The following is a 23,034-nucleotide window of genomic DNA, read 5'->3' on the forward strand; positions in this document are numbered from 1 at the left end:
GCAACTAAATAGAATCGAGGCGATGTACAATTCATTAACAAAATAAATAGGGTAACGAAAATATATACAGTTGAGCAGACAAGTACAGTGCTGGGGGATGGGAAGGGAGAGGTGGAGGAGCAGAGGGAAAAGGGGAAAATGAGGCTTTAGCTGCGGAGAGGTAAAGGGGGGATGGTAGAGGGAGTAGAGGGGGAAGAGGAGCTCAGTCTGGGAACGCCTCTTGGAGGAGGTGATTTTTAAGTAAGGTTTTGAAGAGGGAAAGAGAATCAGTTTGGCGGAGGTGAGGAGGGAGGGCGTTCCGGGACCGCGGGAGGACGTGGCCCAGGGGTCGACGGCGGGATAGGCGAGACCGAGGGACGGTGAGGAGGTGGGTGGCGGAGGAGCGGAGCGTGCGGGGTGGGCGGTAGAAAGAGAGAAGGGAGGAGAGGTAGGAAGGGGCAAGGTGATGGAGAGCCTTGAAGCCTAGAATGAGGAGTTTTTGTTTGGAGCGGAGGTCGATAGGCAACCACTGGAGTTGTTTAAGAAGGGGAGTGACATGCCCATTTTCCCTGTAGAGAAGAGCAATATTGCAAAAGACTAAAGTTCCTTGTAGAGCTGACCCAGTAGGTCTGCAAAGAGTTTTAGCACTGTATGATTTTTCTCATTAAACTCATGCATACCAGATTACAAAATTAAGTACACACAACTGTAATATATTTTCTTCCTTTGTAAATTCAGTTACCTGGCAATCATCAACAATAAATAAATCAATACACTTCAGCTTCATCTGTCCCTTGGAGTGCTCAAAGGCAAGCCTCCTCTAGGCCTTAATGTCAACTCTAATCCCTACAGCTCTACATTTTATTCTTCTTTGAGACCAGATGCAAATCCCAAATCAAGTTGATTTCATTTCTCAGAATACCTAAGCAAAGTGGTTGTTCCCTCCCTTCAGATCTGAACACCTTGAAGATCACATTGCTAAACCCATTTGTGCCTGAAGCCCTTTATGAAATATACTTGTAAATGGGAATCTTGGGGGAAAAGTGGGGTGGAGGAAAGGAGTTATTTTTCAGCCAATCTTTTCAAATACCCTAAAAAAGAAGAAAGGGTTTTCTTTAGAAAGTTCCTCCAACTTTAAATACTCATAGAAGCTAAGCCATACCGAAGGAAGATATATAAGCATCTACATTTGGGGTGAAGGAGATACATCAAAGACCATGGAAGGGCCCTGGATCTACTGCGCTTTCAGCAACTTTCTATTTGCCATGTCCCTGCCACAAGCCAAGAAGGAGCAGCTGGAGGAGGAAAGGGGACTTGAAAAAGGAGGGCCAGACTATTCTCAACAATTCTAACCACACACCCTCACACCCCTGCCCTTTGTCAACTAACTTAACCACCATCCAATCAACGGTATTTACTGGGTCCTTACAGTGTGCACTGTACTAAGCACTTTGGAGAGTACCAGACAATAGAGTTGGCCGACATGATCCCAGACTCAAGGACCGTACAATCCAGGAGGTCAGTGATACTAAGAAGAATACCCAAGGGTCTTGTGATCAGGTCTGTGCCCTGGGAGCAAAATCATCTTGCTTTGGTTCTGGGAAGGAGCTTCATGTCTCAGCAGCAGGGAGTAACATTGCTTCCTTTCACAGCTCTGAGGGACCAGTACACTATGGGGGAGGGGAAGGGAGCTGAGCTCAGCTTCAGCTTCGGGAATCTCTCAACTAGAAAGATGCGGCTAACACAAAAGATGGTGGGAGCTTGAACTGAGAAGCTGAGAAAACCCAGACGAATCACTCTCCAGGCAACCACTCAAAAGTGACCAAAAAGTGTAAATAGCAGAGAGAGAAAGAAACAGGGGTTTCAGACTATTGTATTAAGAAAAGGAAGAACAATCATGAAAAGGGAGATTAAGGTTTCCTATTAGAGGAATCATTCAACTGTTTAGTAGCCTTGCTAGTGGTGGCTTTATCCCCTGGGGCCTTTCAGACTACATTGGGGAAAGCAGTCAGTTGTGGCTTGCAGACTGCAGCCCCTTCCTGGCAAACATTAGACAGGATGGTCTTTTAGAAACTGAAAGTGGGAGAAAGCTGTCTTTTTAATTAGTCAGTTCTCCTATAACAAAGGGGTTACATTTTTAAAGAGTCCCAAGTTAAAAAACTCACATTTTAGCACTCCTGCCTTGATAGACACTGACTTCACGTGCACAACCATTTCTTCTGACAACACATTCTAAAATAGTAATAATAATAGTGGTATTTGTTATGTGCTTACTATGTGCCAGGCACTGTACCAAGCACTGGGATGACAGAGGCAAATGGGGTTGGACACAGTCCCTGTCCCCCATAAGGCTCACAGTCTTAATCTCCATTTTACACATAAGGGAACTGAGGGCCGGGGGAGTTAAGTGACTTGCCCAAGGTCACACAGCAGACAAGTGGAGGAAACGGGATTAGAATTCAGGTCTTTCTGACTCCCAGGCCCATGTTCTATCCACTAGGCCACACTGCTTCTAAATAGATATACATCTTCAGAAGAATAGTTCCTAATTCCCTGTCAATGATCTATCCGAAACTGTAGAGAAGTTGTTTGTTAGGGGAGAACGAAGCTCATTCATAAATCGAGAAACCTCATATCAAATTATTGCACCCTGACTCTTCCACACAATGTCAGAAACAACCGTCTAATAGAGGTGACCGCCACAAGGTTTAACTTTATGAGGAAAGTCAACAAAATCTAACCTCACTTCAAGACCCCTGATACCAAAATTTTATTAAGAAGCAGGGACAGACAGGCTCTGAAAATTTTACCAGAAAATTCCAGCTAAAAAGACTGGAGAGCAGCTTGGAAGCTCACCTAAATTCTGACCACTGCTCTCCAGATGCTGCTCTCTCACTCCTGAAAAAACCAGAGTACTTAGTAAGCACTTGGATACACAACCTAGGAGCCCTTCTGTACATATCTTAATCCACTGCTGCTTCCCCTACCTGTAATTTATTTTTGTGTCTGGCTTCCCCACTGGATTGTAAACTCCTCAAGGGCAGGGCTCATGTCTACTACCTCAACCATACCCTCCCCCAAGCACTTAGTACGGTGCTCTGCACTCGATAAGCATTTAATAAATACTCTTGATTGATTGATCTATGCTTGCTTGGGGCTCCAGGCGAGCAAGGAGCTGCTTGGAGCCAGCCACTCTCCAGTAGACTCCTTGGACCACCAGATTTTTCCTCATAACCCAATGGTCCAGAATGAAATTATTGATTATTAAAGATGAACACTGAAGCAAGCCAGTGTATGCTTCTCAGGGTTTTTCTTTTTCACTCACACCTTGTTCACCCCTGCTGCACTTGTGGTGAACAATGGAAGAGACTGTAGTCATTGTGTTTTATCAGTAACATGGTTCTAAATAATTGGACTTCCATTCCAGGCAATACAGCTGAGCAAACACTAGGCATGCAAATTAGTAAAAGGTCTATGGGAGGAAGAGGCTGACATCCAATGATGCAAATAACTTGCAGGTTTCTTTTCAAACATCAGCTTATTTCAGCATCCAAAAAGAGACAGCAATCCACCAAAGATATTTATTGAGTGCTTTGTGCAGAACACTGTACTAAGCACTTGGGAAAGTAGAATACAACAGAGTTGATAGACATGATCCCTGCCCACAGAGGGCTTATAGTGTACAGGGGGAGGCAGACATTAAAATAGGTTACAGCTAGGGGAAGTAGAGATGTTGCAACACCATCCTTATTGACCGCCTCGGTCCCTTTGAGTCAAATCAATGGCATTTATTAAGAGTTTATTGTGCACAGAGCATTGTATTAAGGGCTTGGGAGAGTACAATACAACAGAGTTGGGAGAAATTTTCCCTTCCCACAAGGAGTTTGCAGTCTAAAGAGACTTTCAATGGAGGGCATCTCACAGGGATGCCTTAGTCTCACTAGAAAAGTCTCTACCCAAAAGGAAAGCTTGTTCCCAAGTGTCTAAAGTTAGGAAAACTATCTAACTTTACATGTGTGATCCATTCTCTTTCTTTCCATGATTCCAGCCCAGAGGAAAACTGAACATCTACCTGTGACCTTTAGATTGGACATGTTGTGTCATCATGATCAAACCAGTCACTTTAGGTTTTACTAAACAATTTAATAATGTCCAAGAGCCTTTTTCACAAGCTGTTCTTCTTTCTGCTTTGCTCCCAGAATTTCCAGGGCCTCTCTGAGATTTTCCCTCCTCCAGATACTACGTTAACAAATTCTATTTTATGATAAATATTAACATATCTAATATTCTAAAATAACACCTAATTTTATATGCTTGAACAGTTTCAATTAGCCTTCAGACTGTCTTCTCACTCTAGCTGACCTTCTTAGAGTGTCATGTCCTTTCACGTTTTCACTGCCTTCAATATCACCATCATTTCTCCAAGCTTCATTTGTACTCCAACATGCCGGTAATTCACACCTTTCCCTTGAATCCATTTTTCCCCCCACAACCTGGTCGTCCCTTGAATTAGCTGGTAATAGCTGTAAATATTTCCTATGCTTTATGTGGTCAATCTTCAGGCATCACCAGCCTCCTAAAATCCTATCCCAGGAAGCGCTGCCCAATTGCCGGGCAGCGTATTAATCTGCCCAATGGAAGTAATCAAATTCTGCATTCAAGACAACCAAACATTTCCTCTGGTTCCTAGTGTGTTTTAAAGTCTCACTAATGCCAATTTCCACTCAAAGGCTAGAAGCCATTCTCTACAGAGGAACCTAATATAGCTGTCTCCTGTCCAAAGACAAGTCAATCAGTGGTGATTATTGAGCATACTACACACAGAGCACTGAACTAAGTACTTGGGAAAGTACAATACAACAGAGGTGGTAGACATGTTCCCCGCCCACAAAGAGCTCACAGTTGAGAGAGGGAGACGTATTTATGTACTGTACATTTGATTGAATGATATTTTATTTGTTCTGCTTTCACTGGCAGTGAATAGTTCTTTGTCTTCCCTAATTACAGTGTAACCTCCTCATGGATACGAAAAATGTTTTGTGTTTGTTATACTCTCAAGTGCTTACTGCAGTGCATTCAATAGGCGCTCAATAAATGCCATTACTACATTACTGCTACTGTTACTCGGGGTCTTCAAGTCTGAAATGAACTCTGAAGCCCCAACTAGCAATTGTGATGGTTCCATAGGTTCCCCAGGAGAAGAAATAAAGATGGTGGACCTGGAAAAATCTTAGCCCAGGGTGACCCCCAAACTGCAATGCAGAATGCCTAGAGTATCATCTATGGATTGTGGAGATGCCCGCTCAGGTTTTTGAGCTCAACCTGCCTTGACACTCAGACTCTGCCTGGGAGTATATATAGAGAGAGGAAACCATCACCCAAGAAGAGAGAGGATCCATGACTTATATAGTCAGATGCTGAAAAGGTTCTTGGCAAAAGGCACGTGAGAATCACTGCTTTTTGCCCATCCGTTGAGACAAAAATGAGGATCTGATCCCTCCAACGAAGTCTCTAGAGCCTAGTTAAATCCCATCTTAAAAGTTTAAAGAAAAAAAGGCCTTTATGCTTCTCCAGTTTCAATCTAAAATAGTCCAACAAGTGGACTTTCGATATGCCACTCAAGAGACAGAATTTCACTTCCCTCCGCACAGCTTCACTTCATTCTCTGGCACAGGACAGAAAACATGTTTTTCCTGGGTTTGGCACAGCACAATGCATGTGGGGATTTGTCCTTGAACTGACAATGAAAAGCTTTCCAAGGAAATGAGCCTTCTCGTTTTGTTGGCAAGGATTCAGGAGATAATTTATTTTTGCCAGTTTTGTAGCAGGGGTTCACCTTGAAGTTGTTTCCACTTTCATAATCTCGCCTCCACATACCATGATCCTCTTCCCATATCTACCAGGCCACCATTTACCATGCTCCACTCACCCATACTTAAGAGCCTCTGGGCTGAAGCCACACTCTTGCCCTCTGGCCCTATCTTCCCCAGAGGAGATCTGCTTTATCATAAAGCAACTTCTAAAATGCTTCCTCTGTGGGTGGTTTTTTTTTTAATATTTCTTTAAATGGAGTGACTTCTTGCCTGGAGAAATTAACGAAAAAAAGAGACTGTCACCCTTCCCCCCAAAGCCTGGCATAATGATGTCTTAATGACTTAAATTAAGAAGAGGTTCAGCATGCCTTATTTCTCATTATGTTGGAAAACAAGCCAACCAGCTTTTTAACAGAGTAGGGGGAGGGGAAAGACAGTATTTTTCCCTTGAAATCATTCATTCAAATACATGTAACTAATATATAAACAATGCAGTTAATCTATGTATAGAGGTAAGGCACTGTTCCAGTTAAAATAAAACTAATTACCTACCACAGGGAAAGTGATGTCATCTAGTCAGCTCTCCACTGCAACATACAGCATTTTAACCTTTCTCTAATGCTATTTCCACAGCTCTAAAATGGACATCAAAGTCCTGGCCTGGAGTCAGGGTTGAGTCTGAGAAAAAAGCATTCAGCAGTGTGGCCTAGTTAAAAGAGCACGGGCCTGGGAGTCAGTGAACCTGGATTCTAATCCCATCTCTGTTATTTGTCTGCTGAGAGACCTTGGGTAAGTCACTTCTCAAAACTTCAGCTTCCTCATCTGTAAAATGCAGGTTCAGTGCATCTTTTCCCTCCTACTTAGGCAGGGAGCCCAGAGTGGGACAAGGACTGTGTCCAACCTGATTAACTTTACCTACTCCAGTGCTTAGAACAGTGCTTGACATCTAGTAAGTGCTTAACTAAAATAATGAAAATAGTAATACATAGGAATAATAATAATAAATGAGAAGAGCAGACATAAGAGGCAAAGGGAAAAGAATTAATCCACAACAAAGTTTGGTGGATGTCATGAAAACCCATAGAAGGATATTATCATTCTTTAAAAACTCCAAGGAAATGTGAGAAACATGTATGGAGTTCACACACCGTGGGAAACATGTTTAAAAGGACTATAAAGTTACATGAGGTAAGAGATGTTCCAGGGTCGAGAGGGAAAATATCAAGGAGACTCATAACATCTAATTCTAGTCTGCACAAAGGCACAGTTTTCAGAAACAGTTGGCAAAGGATATTGAGGCCCCAGTGAGTGGCATATTTAACCACAAATGAACAAGAACAACACATTTCAGGGGGCTAACAAGTGTTTCCACAGCTCTCTGGGATGCTGTACTCCCACAGTTTGAAAGAGTACCAATTCTCCCCAGGCTTGGCAAATATTCTACCCTTTAAACTTCCTCCCCTACTTTACACTACCCCTAAATTCCTGCCCAGTTCCCTGGAGGGGCAGCTGGGAACAAATGGGGAAGCACACGTTCCAGAGGCTGCCAGGAAATTTTACTTCGGGTCAGTGTCACTACGTCGCTCCATCACTCGTCTGCTGCCTGACCTTGGGCAAGTCACGTATCGTCTCAGATCTCATCTGTAAAATGGGGGTTAAAACTGTGAGCCCCATGTGGGACATGGACTGTGTCCAACTTGATTAATCTGTATCTACCCCAGTGCTTAGTACAGTGCCTGGCACAGAGTAAGTGCTTAAATGCCATGGAAATAAAAACCCTGTAAGGCAGCAGGATTTGGAAGGGTCTGGGGCAGCCCAAAGGGTAAACTCATCTCATCTCTGGCCCTTTAACATTGCAGCCTACACAGACTCAGGAGGAAAGGAAAGGTGGGATATTACCATCGGTAGTAAGAAAGCTCTGACAAAGCAGAAATAGAGAACTCTTAGAATGTTAGAATGGAGTTCCTGGAATTGAGGATATAAAAGATGAAAATACTTATGAAGAAACAGGAAGGGAAAAAACCAGCAGTACTAAGGGTTAAGATGATGATTAGAAATATTTATCAAATTCAGATACTTTTCTTGATAGAGAGAGGGGAAGGTCTTTCTACTTCTGTGATAAATGAAGCTCTAGCTCTTCAATGACAGGGATTGTGTTCTTTTGCCTCCCCAATCATCTAATACAGTGCACTCAGAGCAGCTGCTCAATAAATACCACTGTGCCATTTTGCTAGTTATCACTGTTCTCTTCACATCTGTTCCATAATATCACAACTCCTTTTCCCAGCTCCCTCTTTCTTCTGCTTCATCTAAGCACTTGGATCTGCCAACTTTTTGGGCATTTGGCATTCACCCCACAGGACTCTCTCCCCCTCTAAACTGTAAGCTCACTGTGGGCAAGGAACATGTCTGGTGCACTGAATTCTTCCACACACTTAGTACAGTGCTCTGCTGCTCAATAAATACCACTACCTGTTTGAGCTCTCACCCTGGCATGGGACAGAGAGATACTGTGCTGTGTTTGCTAGTTATCTCTTACCTAGGCAAGGGACACAAAGAGACAAAGTGCTGTATTTGTCGTCAACATCTGGGATGTTTCTTAACCAGTTTACCTCATAATTGAAGTCAGATGATTAAACTGCAAATTGTATTAGACTTTTGCTCTCCCTGGGACAGTGCACTATTGTTTTATTTATAAATGCCAGTATGAAAATACAATCCTATCAAAGACAGCACACCGCCCCACTCCAGAAGGCTGCCAGATAAATAAAATGCTTAATGGGTAGTAGACAACGAACAGCTATAAATCTAGTTCCATATTTCATCAAGGCTTTTTAAACTTCATGTCTGTTAGGCTCCTTTAATCCACTGTAACTGATACCTAATGATAGTGTCCTTCCACGATGGGCTGGGCTGGAATTCATTGAACTAATTGACTATTTTAGCACTGAAAGCATAAAGGGCTTTCCAATGATAATGATATTACAATTGCATAGGGTGTTTATTCAAATGACTTGACTAATATTCACTTGGAGAATGGTATAGAGTGCCGGGAATCCAGGGGTTCAGGCCACTTTGCAAAGTTAAAGTATTCAAATGATCCATCAAAAAGTTTAAAGCTATAGAGCCTGTGGGATGACTGTAAAATAAAGCAACATTTGATTAAGTAATGCACGTGACTCCTAAATACTGTAGAGAACTTCTTAGTGATCTGTTTAATTCAACTCTTGGTTTGGCTTTTAATTCTCAGATTCTTGGGAGAAAAACAGTATCTGTTAACTGCCACTCCATACTCCATCAGAAGAAGAGAGGGATTCTTGACCACAGAAGGGTGGGTGTGAGCCAGTGGCAGAGAAACACTCCCATCGATCCTGGAAACTGGGCTAATCTCCGGATTCCTATCAGTGGTAACTTGTGGACAAGATATAGTGTTACCTTTGGGAAACAGCAAAGAGGAGAGTCAAGGGAGAAAAGTTGGAATGGGAAGCCCAAAAAGCTGCTACTCTCCAAACGGCTTTAGGTCAGACGTTCACCCTCTTCAGACCAAGATCGCACGCAAAAGGTCAAACGTTTTGGCTTAGCTCCTGTTTCCAAGCTGGGAAGTCCTCAGGGCTGGGAGGTAAAAGGGAAGGATGAGATGAAGAACAAGATCTTTCAAAGAAACTGGACACAACACCAGTCATAATCTTCCCTGGTCTGTGTAGTTAGGTCACTCTCAGGAAATGAAAACAACAAAAACAAGTCAAACATCCTCCCCCTTTCTTTTTCCATTATGGGAATTGTCAATATTAGCCCAATTCAATTTGCTTGTTTTTCCCTTACACAGTTTGTGCTGATTGCCATCACCTGAATTAGGCCGGTTTTTTTCTCTCTGAAGTAAGTAGCATAAAACTGCTTGGGAAGGTCCCCACCAATAGCCTTTGTGGGCCCTACCCCTTGTTTCTGAAGGGCTTCACAAACCTCATTCACAAAGCTTCCACACTGCATCAGTTCCACCTTTAGGCATGGAAGCTGCTCATGGGGGTGGGGGTTTGGGGAAGGATGAACATTCCAGACAATTGTGTGACTGATGGGGGGCTGGAAAAGGGAGGGCAGGAAGGTGTAATGGAATCATAGTAAAAGTTCATTTTGGGGTCCGGTCTAAGAGGGATTTTTTTTTTATCATCACTTTAATAAACACCACTCAACACCTTTATTTAATAATGAAGTGACCTAAAAATTGGTTAATTTAGTGGGGGATGGGGACAGGGCCATAAAATGGGAAAACGTAAGAGGTGGGTGAAGGGAAAATGAAATGGGAGGTAGAAGAGAAGGAGAGGAAAGAGAAAAAGGGAAGATAGGCAGAAAGGAAAACAGGATAGGGCAGGGGAGATAAGGAGAATTTGCATTTTCTGTCAGCTATCTCTAGCACTTCTTTGCATACTTATAACCATCTTCAGTATTTATGTTTATGGGCTCTTTCAATTGTATGTTCAGTGACTTATTTTAATTACTCTAAATACTTTTATGTCTGTCTCCCTCAGAGTATAAGTGCATGTGGATGGCGAATGTGTTACCTGCTTGCTTTGCATTTGCCAAGCATTTAGTATAGTTAATAATAATAATAATGTTGGTATTTGTTAAGCGCTTACTATGTGCAGAGCACTGTTCTAAGCACTGGGGGAGACATGGGGGAATCAGGTTGTCCCACATGGGGCTCACAGTCTTAATCCCCATTTTACAGATGGGGTAACTGAGGCCCAGAGAAGTTAAGTGACTTGCCCACAGTCACAGTTCAATGCACCCTGTGGGTGATCAATTAATGCTATTACTTCTACTACGACGACAATGACTATATCGGCCACTATAAGGTTCCGACAGATTTGCTGGAAGCAGAAGGCCTGGAAGTTGGTGTTGGCCACCAGTGTTGCCATCCCCAAGCTGGCTGGCAGAGGTGGATGCAGATGAGCAACAGTGATGGGTGATCAGAGGCCAACCACCACAGCAGTCCAGCAACCATGCCAAAACTGTCCCTCCTGGGCTGTGGATTGTAACTGCAATGATATTTAGTAGTAGCAGCAGCCCCACTTGATGCAGAGCACTGTACTAGATGGTCAGGAAGCACAGAATAATGTAGTGACACATTCCTTGCCCACAGGGACGTAAAATGGGGATTAAGACACTGAGCACCACGAGGGCAGGGACCACATCCAACCTGATTAGCTTAAATCTGACCCAGTGCTTAGTACAGTAACTGGTACACAGTAAGTGCTGAATGAAAAAAAGGCTACCCTCTACACTCTGTTCATTGAGTGTGCCCAATACTTACTTCCATTAAGCTCAAGACATGCTCCCTGACTACAAAAAGTTTGTAGTTTCCAGCAGAAATACATGTGCTTCCAACACAGCCAGAAGTTTTCCTTCAAGGCACTAAAGAGCCAGTTGAGCCTTAGTGGCAAGAGAGGATTCTGCGGTGGTCATTAGTCCTGCTGTCTTGATCTAAAGCCTTCAATGGCTCCCACATTTCAGCCTTTCAGATAGTGGGACCAAAGCTCCATAAGGGGGTTACTGTGCCCCACTCAAATCACCACACTTCATCACCTTTGTACTATAATACTATGCTTCAAGAAAAGACAACTGCATAATATTTAACCAGGTGTTTTTCACAACTTATTTAGAGGAGAATAGAGATAATGGATTTCAAAATGTGGGGCAGGGAAGGTTGGCATGTGGATCAGAGAAGGTTGGAAGGTTTCCTCATCAGTTTGAACATCACTGTACCTAAGCACTTAAACTTTCATCACTCTCCCCTGTAAGCCATGCTTAATATCAAGTGTCAGTATTACCAAGAACAAGATATTAGAATGCAGTCACTAACATGAAAGAAATGTTTGCAGCAATACAACTCCACTGAGCAGGACACGTGCATAAAATGACAGAAGGAGAGTTAAGCCTTGCAGAAAACCATAGGATGATTTATTCATGGTGGTGAGTAGAGGACTTTGATTTCATTTATTTCACTACCTGTGAATTTCCTTCTCTGAGCAAGCTGGCAAAATGTACATGCAAAGAGGCTGGTTGATTTTTGATCAGATTTGCACATCATCTGACTTAAAATTCCAACCAAAATCATCAAATACCACACTTGATATCCCACACCGGTAGATAGGAAATAGGAATTTAATGTTCACAAGTTCCAGAATGGAATCACAACCCTTTGCTCCCCTGGCCCTAGGTCTGAGTCTTCTAGTCTGTTGTCCGGGTAATATCCAAAGGCTAGCAAGGCATTTGGGGGTCAGTCAGGTAAGAAAGTTGAGGAAACAAAGAAGTATCACAGCCCCTCTTTTATGACTAATGAAGCCTGTGGTCTTCAACATTTGGATTGATTAAGCAGGCTTTGCCAATCTAAGGGGGATCCAGAGCTCCATGAGTGACATGGACTGTGTCCAACAATTGAAACAGTGCCTGGCACATAATAAGCACTTAACAAATACCATTAAAAAAATCCACTCTCAGTTTAGTTAAGGAGTCTCTTAATTCCTACTCACATTTTTATGATATTTTGTAAGTGCTTACGATGGGTCAAGCTCTGTTCTAAATGCAGGGGTAGACACAAGATAATCAAGTCAGACTCAGACCCTGTCCCACTTGGGCTCACAATCTCAGTAGAAGGGAGAATGGATATTGAATCACCATTTTACAGATGAGGAAACTGAGACACAGGGAAGTCAAATGGGGGAACCGGGATTAGAACCCAGGTCCTCCCAAGCCTGTGCTCTTTCCACTAGGCCATGACTCTTCACTTTTGTGACCTACTTGCTCCTCCCCACTCCAAAGAGTGGCAACGATCATCTTCCACCCCAGTCACCTTGGACCACATCACTATGTTACCCAACATCTAAGCATGGCTCTTTAGGCTGATTATATGTTTATCAGCCTTATTTTCCTTATTATATGACAAGTTCTTTAAGGACAGGGACCAGGCCAATTTCTTATGCTATACCCCAAGCCCTCAATGCCATAAATATCATGGTGTGAGGATGTTGATAGAGAAGTCCAGGAAAATTAGCCTGTGTATATCTATTTCTGCCCACGATATAGAATGGTTACTGTAGTCCTGCTACTTGCTTGCCTGGATGCTATATGTCCCAATTATCAGCCTTTCACTCTGATGCAGAAATGAAGAGAGTCTGTAGGCTGGTTGCTAGGGAAGCAATGAGCTGATTGTTATTCACTATATGGACTGCACTTAGCAAGAGTGTGTTGGGCACAAAAATTAGCCCATTATCCCCAACTACCATTTTCCTGTATGAAGATCCACAGGGCCCAGTGATTTCAGAGGCTTAGACATAAAAATCCAACTGCCTCGAGCTCTCTTCACTCCCCCGCCCTTAGATTTCTCCCTTCTCCTTCCCACTTAGACTGTGAGCTTCATGTGGAGCAGGAACTGTCCACTCTGATTATCCAACATCTACTCCAGTGCTTAGCACAATGCTAGGCACATAGTAAGCACTTAAATACTGCGATTATTATTATTCCTAGGTTGGGACTGTTTTTTTCCAAATCCACAGCTACACACTTGAATTCCACTATTCCATATCTCCCCACCTGTTCAGTGGCATAACGACAGTTACCATTCAGCTAATTAAGATATTTAGTAAGCTCTTATTAAGTGCCAAGCACTGTGCTAAATGTTGGCATAGATATGAGGTAAGCAGAATGGACACAGTCCCTGCCCACCAGGGGCTCACAGTCTAGAAGGGAGGAAAAGCAAGTATCTCCACTTGAAGATGAGGAAATCGAGGTCCTGAGTTGTGAAATGACTTGCCCAAATGACTTTCCCAGAAGGCCAGTGGCAGGGCTGAATTTAGAAGGCAAGTCTCTGGACTCCCAGCCCCATGCCCTGTCCCATTAAGCCACACTGCCTGCCTAAACTAGATCTTTTAAACTCTTTTTGCTGGCTTTTTGGTTTAAGTGGTTCAGATACTGGGAGTCAGAGCAGACTTATTACTGCTGCTGGAAATGACTGATGGAAGGTAGGTGTGCATTACTTCAAAGTCTACCACATGTGGGGAGCAAATAGAATCTGGAATTGACTCTGTTTGCATAGTAAAGCTTTCATTTCCACTCCGGTTGCCACTTCAAGGAGTTAGAAGTTTTTTGTTCTCCCTCACACACGTGCTCAGGTAAAAGGCATCCAAACTCTCATCCAGGAGTCAGAGTAACATCTAAAACAAGAGCTTCCCAGCCTGGAGATCAGGGCCAGCCCTCTAGTCACAGCAGGAGCACTCTCAAGTTACCGAAAACCTTTCAGGCAATTCCACCTGGCTTGGCTTGTCCTCAGACTTAAACTCTTCTAGCTAGGGCAGTGGTGCAAGCAGGTTTACTGACTATGCTTGGGCACCAAGACCTCTCCGCTTTTCTTCTCAGAGACTTGTGTATTCATTTGATAGTATTTATTGAGCACTTACTATGTGCAGAGCACTGTACTAAGCGCTTGGAATGTACAATTTGGCAACAGATAGACAATCCTAGCCCAAAAGCGGGCTATGTTCACCCCACCTAAACAGTACCAAATTCTTGGGGGGTGGGGGAGAGTGGGAGGACAACATTGGTCAAGGAAGATGAGAAGGCATTTAAACAATGCAAGTTCAAGTAGCAGAGCGGCCAACACTGGCCTGGGAGTGAGAAGGACCTGGGTTCTAATCCCAGCTCCGCCACTTGTCTGATGTGTGATCGTGAGGAAGACACTTTACTTCTCTGAACCTCAGTTTCCTCATCTGTAAAATGGGGATTAAGTCTGCAAGACCCAACTGGGCCAGGGACTGTGTCCAATCTGATTATCTCGTATTTACCCCAGTGCTCAGTATAAGGCCTGGCACATAGTAAATGCTTAACCAATGCAATAAAAATTAGGCTAGCTGTCCCTAAGGGACAAATGAAGCCAAAGCTTCGGGAAGGGAGAGATGTTTTCCCTTTCACATGCCTCTTGGGGACATTTTAGCCTAATTATCCTTAGGTTGCAAAGCAGGCATTGCTTAACTGTATTCCCATCCCTCTCGGTGCCCCTCCCTTTTGGAATCAATCATTCATTTCTCCTTCCCTAACCTCTTCCCCTCAATAGAGCACAGACCTGGGAGTCAAAAGGACCTGGGTTCTAATTCCAGCTCTGTCACTTGTTTGCTATGTGACCTTGGGCAAGTCACAACTTCTCTATACCTCAGTTCCCTCATTTGGGGAATGAGGATTAAGACTGTGAGCCCCACTGGGACAAGAACTTTGTCCAACTCAATTACCTTGTATCTACCCCAGTGCTTAATACAGTGCCTGGCATACAGCAAGTGCTTAACAAGTACCACAGTTATTATTATTGTTATTAAATAATAGAGACAATCCTTACCCAACAACGCACTCACAGTCTAGAATAAATTATACTAGTTGCTGCTGTGGGCAGGGAATGTGTCTACCAACTCAGTTGTTTTGTACGAAACACTTATTTACTATAAGCTATGCAGTGGGATAGATACAAGATAATCAGGTCAGCTACTGTGCCTGCCCTGCACCAGGTTCACAGTCAAAGAGAGAGGGAGAACAGGCAACTGAAACCCGGAAAAAATAATTGACTTGCCCAAGGTCCCAAAATGGGCAAGTGACAGAGCAGGGACTAGAACCTAGGTCTCCTATCTCCCAGTCCCATGCTCTTTCCACTAGGCAACACTGCCTCTGAGTGGGGAATGGGGATAAAAATTTGTGGAATAACTAAAAATAAATCAAGTGGGAATTAATCAATCATTTATTGAGTTCTTACTGTGTGCAGAGCACTGAATTAAGCATTTGGGAAAGTACAATACAATAGAGTTGGTAGACACAATCTCTTCCCACGTCATTCTCATGGTTTATCTTGTGGTGTAAGAGAGATCCCAACTCATGTGAGCTTGCCGCCTATGATAATAAGCTGTGTGGGGTCTCTCAAGATTACATTTATTTTGTGATAAGCACAAGGGGTGAGAGGGAAGGAAATAGGAACTCAAGGGTACCGGTTTTATCTGTAAAGCCCTGGCAACAATCGAAACAAGAGGAACAGAAACAAGAAGAACAGATAGAGAAAAGAGAAGCAAGAAACCAGTGTGGCCTAGTAGTGACAGAGAACAGGCCTACTAGTCTGAAGGACTTGGATTCTAATCCCAGCTCTGCCACTTGTCTGCTGTGTGACCTTGGGCAAATCACTTCACCTCTCTGCCTCAGTTACCTCATCTGTAAAATGTTGACTCAGCTGTAAGCCTTATGTGGGTCAAGGACTGTGTCCAACCTGATTAGCTTGTATCTACCTCAATGCTTAGTATAGTACCTGGCACATAGTAAGCACTTAAATACCATAAAAAAATCCTTAAACATTAATTCACTCATTCAATCATATTTATTGAGCACTTACTATGTGCAAAGGACTGTACTAAGCAGTTGGGATGGTACAATATAACAATAAACAGACACACTCCTGCCCACAACGAGCTCACAGTCTAGAGGGGGAGACAGACATTAATATAAATAAAATAAATATCCCAGAGAGCTAAATAATAGTTGAATCTATTAATTGTATTTGCATGCATATTGTGTGCAGAGCACTACTAAGCACTTAGGAGAGTACAATATAACAATATAATAGACACATTCCCGGCCCTTTCACTGTTGCATATTTTTCAGTTAAGCCCTACAGTTTTCTCTGGATGGTGCAGGGTACCAGAAATGTGCACTGAGCTTGAAACAGCGGCAGTCTAAGCCAGAAAGATGAACGACTCAGGTTTAAAATACATGAACAGAGAAGGTGAATAAACCAGACAGGGTCTGGGCTCACTAACGGTGGTGCTTATATCATCTCTTCCCGTCAAAGATGAGAAATTACTGACAAAAGAAAAATGGAGTTCCCAGGCAGCATTGACAGATGAGAGAAAGAGGTCTTATAAGGGAGGTGGGGGAAGGAATCAGGAACCCCAGTCCAGGATAAACCCATAGACTCAGGGGAGAAGGGAACAGCAAGGGGCAGATGAAATCCAGCCCCCTGCTCCCAATGGCAATGCATGTTGTGGGAAAAGTAGCAATCAAACTTCACGGTTGAATGCCTTCTAGTCTAATAAGCTCCTTGTGGGCAGGGAAGGTGTCTATCAACTCTGTTATATAATTCTCTCCCAAGCACTTAGTATAGTGCTCTGCTCACAGTAAGTGCTCAAGAAAAACCATTGATTGATTGGCAGGGAATGTGTCTGCTAATTCGGTTGTATTGTACTCTCCCAAGCGCTTAGTACAGTGCTCTGCACATAGCAAGCTCTCGATAGAGAAGCAGCGTAACTCAGTGGAAAGACCATGGGCTTGGAAGTCAGGTCATGGGTTGTCCAGCTCCAGCTGATTTCTGCAGGGGAAATATCCTTATATTCAGCTGGGTTTTGATTGGGTTGTTGGATCTAAGATCTGACATAGTTCCCTTTTCAAAAAAAAAAAAACCCAACAAATTTTTTGGTGCTTTCCTTTTTTCTTGCAGATGTAGAATCTCCATTAGGAGCCCAGTCCTTCTAGAGGCCTGGGAAAGAGAAGCAGTATCAGCTTCTTTAAACCATTAAATTCTATACACAAGGTCCACTCAACAAGTCACTGTGATGGGGATAAATCAAGGTGGAAAAGAAGGCTGCCCCTTTAATCGGGAAATTTGGTAGGCAGAGGGTTGGGGAGAAGCCAGCTACTCCAATTAAAACTAGCAGACAGATCCACCGAACATGGGCAGAAGTGGAGAATATCGGGCAGGGGCGATTTCGTTTGACGGGAGAACAAAGCCAACATTTGCTGGGCTCGGCCGTGCACAAGTCAGAACCTGCAGTCCTTAAGAGGGTGAAACACCCACCAACTTTAATCCAGCATTTTGTCTGCCTAAAGGTAATGGGATTATGCTTACAGGCCAAATTGTGAGAACTGCACCCCAGAAGGCCAAGCTTCCAATCCAGCACTGTGACTCTTTAGGACCTTTGGCTCCCTCACTGAATATCCTGGCAGTATGCAACGCCTACATGCTGATGAAATGGGTAAAACGATGATAATAACAACAGTAATAATAACAACAGTGGCATTCATTAAGCACTTACTATGTGCCAAGCACTGGGGTAGTCTACCCTAGCACTTAGAACAGTGCTTGGCACATAGTAAGTGCTTAACAAATACCATAATCATTATAATTATCATCAAATGGGGTTCTCTCATCTACAAAAAATGGAGATTAAGACCGAGTCCCATGTGGGACATGGACTGTGTCCAACCTGATTACCCTGTAGCTACCCCAGTGTTTAGAACAGTGCCTGGTACACAGTAAGCACTTAAATACCATTTTTCTAAAAAGGACGGGTGGGGGGCAGTAGAGAAGGAGTAGAACCAGTACTTAATCCCCATTTTTCAGATGACATAACAGACGAACAAAAAAGAAAAAAGCAAAGTGACTTCATCAATGTCACATAGCAGGCAAGGGGCGGAGCTGGAATTAGAACCCAGTCCTCTGATTCCCAGGCTTGTTCTCGTCCATTAAGCCATGAATTCACACCACTCTGTAGAAAGCTTGAAAGCCCATCTATTAAGGGCCCGTTTTTAGGAAGGTGAAATGTTTGTGGTTTGTGTCTGCTGTCTCTATTGGAGTAGAGGCTGGGACCATGTCTCTTAGTTTGCTTTTAAGTCCAACCCACAACATACCAAGGTAGGCATAAGGATAATAATAATAATGTTGGTATTTGTTAAGCGCTTACTATGTGCCGAGCACTGTTCTAAGCTCTGGGGTAGACACAGGGGAATCAGGTTGTCCCACGTGGGGCTCACAGTCTTCATCCCCATTTTACAGATGAGGTAACTGAGGCACAGAGAAATGAAGTGACTTGCCCAAGGTCACACAGCAGACAAGTGGCAGAGCTGGGATTCGAACTCATGACCTCTGACTCCAAAGCCCGTGCTCTTTCCACTGAGCCACGGAAGGATGAAACAGCCAGAAAGAAATTGGGGAATGCCTTCTGGACCTATAACAATCAGTGGTGGAGATGTCTGACAGAACCACCTAGGGGATTGAAAAGGCTCGGCAGGAATCAAAATACCATTTTCTGAGCATCTACTCTGTGGAAAGCCCTATACTAAAAGCTTGGGAGAATATTGAAGAGTTTGAAGACATTATCCTTGCCTTCAAGGAGCTTACAATCTAACAAAGGAGACAGATGCTAAAATAAATCAGTAAGAAGCAAAAGGGGATAGATAAGCACAGGAGCCAGTACTTAAGTAACAGGGTGTGTTCTTATGATCTGTACACAAGTGATGAGAACCACAAGTGCTTGAGAAGCAGTGTGGGCTGGTGGAAAGAGCGTGGGTTTGGGAGTCAGAGGACTTGGGTTCTGATCCCGGCTCCGTCACCTGTCTGCTGTGTGACCTTGGGCAATTCCCTTCATTTCTCTGTGCTTCAGTTACCTCCTCTGTAAAAAATGGGGATTAAGACCATAAACTCCAGGTGGGACATGGACTGTGTCCAACCCGATTAGCTTGCATCTACCCAGTGGCTAGTACAGTGGCTGGCATATAGTAAGGCTTGTTGTATTGCACTCTCCCAAATACTTAATACAGTAGTTTGCACATGGTAAGCACTCAATATGATTTTCTGGCTGAGTGGATAAATAGGAGGGAGAGAACTGACTGAATGCCTTCAAAGCAATGGTTAAGAGTGACTGCTTGATGTGGAGAGAAATGGGTAACCAATTGAGGAGTGGGAAGATTTATGCAGAAGAAAGTTTCAGTTAGGTACATGCTTACTACGTTCCAAGCACTTTGCTAAGCACTGGGGTTGCCATAAGCATACAACTCGGACTTAGACCCTGTCCACCATGATGCTTACAGTCTGGGCAGGAGCAGGCTGATAAAGACAATAACAACAGTGAATTGCAACAACAAGCAAGGGAGTCAACAAGCCAAGGGGACACAGTCAAGATAAGTAAAGGAACAGATTTGGGATGTAACAGTCCTTAGAGAGCTCACCATTCCAGGTAAACAGCTCTCAAGAAGGAAGAGTGAACTATGGACTGAAAAGGGGAGAAACTGGAGGTAGGAAGACCAGTGAAGAGGGTGGAAAAGCTGACTAATGTGGACAGCGAAAACTGGTGTGGTTATCCTGGCAACTGCCTGGCAACTGTTCTATGGCATTGCAGCACTGTTCTGTGGTTATTTTGGCCACAAATAGGTTTTGCCCATCGAATTCTTACAGAGGAGAAGCAGCATGGCCTAATGGATAGAGCCTGAGCCCGGGAGTTAGAAGCACCTGGGTTCTAATCCTGGCTCCACCACTGGTCTGCCGTGTGACCTTGGGCAAGTGACTTGTCTTCTCCGTTCCTCAACTACCTCAATTGTAAAAAGGGGATTAAGACTGTGAGCACCATGTCTAACCTGATTAGTTATCTACCCCAGCACTTAGTACAGGGTCTGGCACATAATACACATTTAAATCCATTTTTTAAAAACAGCGAGATAGCAAGTCAACCCATGCAAACTATGGCCAAAAACATCGATTCCTTCACACAGGTTCTTGGTTCTGGGATCCTTGTGCCTGAAAAAAGATTCATCCATATTTACAATATGAGATGACCTCACCACCATCATCAAGTTCCTAAACATCTAGTACAGTGCCTTGCACAGGGTAGGCACTCAAATGCTGCTGACGAGAAAGCAAATGAAAGAAAAATAACTGCAACCTTCAATTTATTAAGCCCATAACAAAATATTGATCTCTTGTTACAGTTAATTCCAGTGTCTAATGTCTTCCATAAAGGGTAGAATGAGATAGAGAAATGGTTCTAGGTGATGAGACATTTATTCACAAAGATTTTTCTCTCCTTCCATCTTCCACAAATTCTTAACAATCTGCCTCCCCTCCTCAATCTCTCTCTCTCTCTCTGTGTCCTGTTTACTATGTGTATGTCTATTCTTGTTATAGGTAACCCAAGCTGCTAGACTGCTGTGACACTCACCAACTACGGAACAGCTCTGCCACTGTCATCCCAGCTCCAGGGAGTTCTTTTTTTGGTCTCCTGCATCACATTGAATACATTTAAATACATTACAGGCAGCCACCTGGATGCCTCACGAACCGAGTCAAGTAAGAGCACTACAATGAAGCCCCTCCTGTTCCCCACCACAGAACCAAGTACCCAGACCAAGGAGGGTCAGTGGCACTGGATAGAAGGTGCTAGAGTCGAGGGGCAAGGGGAGAAGATGCTCTGGGAAGCTAGGGATTGAGACTGTGAGCCCCAGGTGGGACAGGGACCATGTCCAACCCAATTTACTTGTATTCACCCCAGTGCTTAGAACAGGGCCTGGCACATTAGTAAGAGCTTAACAAATACCACAGTTATTATTATTATCATTAAAGAAAGGTGAACTCAAAGGGAAAGACAAAGCAAATTGCCATCGGTAATGATAATGAGCTCTATGGGAGAAGAGAGCTATTGCACAAACTCCCAGCAAAAGCCCAGGGCAAAATGGTGTAGGGTGTCCTTAGAGCGACACCAGGGAGAAGGGCAAGTGAAAAAAAATGGAATCTTACCTTTCAAATATGAATAATATCCCTAACACAGAACTGTGAAATCATACTCAACCGATAGCGAGAGTGAGCAGCCTTTTATGTCAGAGACAAGGGGCAGCAAACCTGGAAAGCAGGTGATTTTGGTTGCACTTCAGTTTCACAGGGTGAAAAGCCCCTATTTAAAGTAGATTAAGTGAAAGGGAGGAGGAAAAAATACACTTTCATTTGAGGACTGTTGGACCTAAATCTTACTATAAAACCCTTCAATGTGCCACCTCCCAGACAAAATTGTCTCCTTAGGAGGATCTGGAATTTAAAAACAACGACAACAACAAAAATCAAAATGCCCCAGAGCCTTCTACATGAAAGTTTTTGTTTCTATTCTCAGTTCTGACTTTTTTTTTCCCAGTATCAACTAGAGATAAGAAAAATCATGAAATATGCATGTGGGAATGGATTGTGGGCGGCAAAGATAATGACAAAATGATTCTTATGGGCAGAAGAGAAGACCTGGGCTCCTGACAAATAAAGATCTCTCACAGCCCAGGTAATGAGCTATGTGATTCCTCTGGGTCTGAAATCCCTAAAAATATGAGAAGCAAAATAGCCTAGTGGGAATAGCACAGGTCCAAGGGCCTGGGTTCTAATCCCGGCTCCACTGCCTGCTGTGAGACTTTGGGCAAGTCACTTAACTTCTTGGTATCTCATTTTCTTCATCTCTAAAATGGGAACTCAATACCTGTTCTCCTTCCCACTTCGACTGTTAAATCCCAGAGGGTTCCTGTCCAATCTCCAACCAGATCATCTTGCATCTACTTCAGTGCTGAGTACAGTGTTAGGCACATTGTAAATACTGAACAAATGCCACCATTTTTATCATAGTGGGTACAACAGAATCTACCTTCATAAATTTTAGTTCTCTCCTGCCATTTCCAAATAAAATAAAGTTGATTCAGTCTGTGTGACAAAAATCTCAAGCGACAAGAAAATAGTGAAGTCAATGGGTCCCAGTGGATAGGTCTCCAGGCTAGGAGCTAAATCCAGAGGAACCTACGGGATTTTCTTCTCTCTCTAAATCCTCAGTTTACCCATTAATAAAACAGGAATGAGAAAGCCCACCACCTCCCAGGTGCATTTTGAAGACTGAGGTGAAATCCTTCACTGCCCCATTTCTGAGGGGAGGGGGAGAATGATCCTGCTACCAGGTGGTTTGGCTCCCATTGTTCTTTACTGCTCTTTGCCACAGGCTACCAGTCTTTTGGTACAGATACTTCATCAATCGATCGATGATACTTTAGTGCTTATTGTGTTGCAGAGCACTGTACTGAGCATGTGGGAGAGCATGATACAAAAGAGTGGGTATAGATGATCTCTGCCCCCAAGGAGCTTACCTGGTGCCTTTTTAAAGCCTCTCGCCCCCAGCTCCTAAGATGTACAGAGGGTGCAAATAGACCAGAGCTTTGTAAGAGACCACATAGCTGGAGTCTACGGTCATCTTTTACTCTGCTCAATATTCCCTTGCCCAGCTCCTTAACTACTCTGGACAGAGTGGCTTCTTCCTAACAAACGATGGTATTTATTGTGCGTTTATTGTATGCAGAGCACTGACGAAGAGCTTGGAAGAGTACAGTAGAATTTGTAGACACAGTCCCTACCCTCCAACTGTGTCTCGTTGGAGTCTCG

The 23,034-nt window shown here is 43.5% G+C and overlaps 1 protein-coding gene across 1 annotated transcript in view; it reads right to left on the reverse strand.

Annotated features, from left to right (window-relative positions):
* Positions 1 to 23,034, reverse strand: part of CAMK1D (calcium/calmodulin dependent protein kinase ID) — a 252,179-nt gene that overhangs the window by 150,923 nt on the left and 78,222 nt on the right. The window lies entirely within an intron of this gene.

The sequence above is a fragment of the Ornithorhynchus anatinus genome, chromosome 13, assembly GCF_004115215.2.
Source record: "Ornithorhynchus anatinus isolate Pmale09 chromosome 13, mOrnAna1.pri.v4, whole genome shotgun sequence".
NCBI lineage: Eukaryota > Metazoa > Chordata > Mammalia > Monotremata > Ornithorhynchidae > Ornithorhynchus > Ornithorhynchus anatinus.